A 503-nucleotide genomic window follows, 5' to 3' on the forward strand; every position below is an offset into this window, starting at 1 on the left:
ATAGAATTCATTACAATTGCTCTTTAGTATAAAAATATGTGAAATGTTTCAATAATGTAATAAGTGTATTCTCTTTTTAACTATCTATACATAAATATGAACATGTACATATTATACATACAGGGCTAGGCCCTGTATTTGAGATACTTTCACTTAAAATATAATATTTGCAATACAAATGTAATTTGTATTTTGTATTTCAGCGGAGCACATAAAATGTTACGTGTGCATTTTGTATTTAAAATCAAAAGATGAAAGTTTTTTATATTTTGTAATTCAAATAATAAGATTAATTATCAATCTTAGTATTTAAAATACAAACTACAAAATTTTCATATGCTCTACTGAAACACAAAATACAAATTACAGTTGCTTACAAATACTGTTTTTCAAATACATGCCATCCCTGTATATGTATAACTCGCCGGTTCGCGTAAAGGAGGCACGTCTGTGTCTCGCGCCAGCTTAGCGCCGAGACACTGTCAGTGTCTCCAAATATATAT

Source organism: Atta colombica, unplaced genomic scaffold (assembly GCF_001594045.1).
Source record: "Atta colombica isolate Treedump-2 unplaced genomic scaffold, Acol1.0 scaffold76, whole genome shotgun sequence".
Taxonomy (NCBI): domain Eukaryota; kingdom Metazoa; phylum Arthropoda; class Insecta; order Hymenoptera; family Formicidae; genus Atta; species Atta colombica.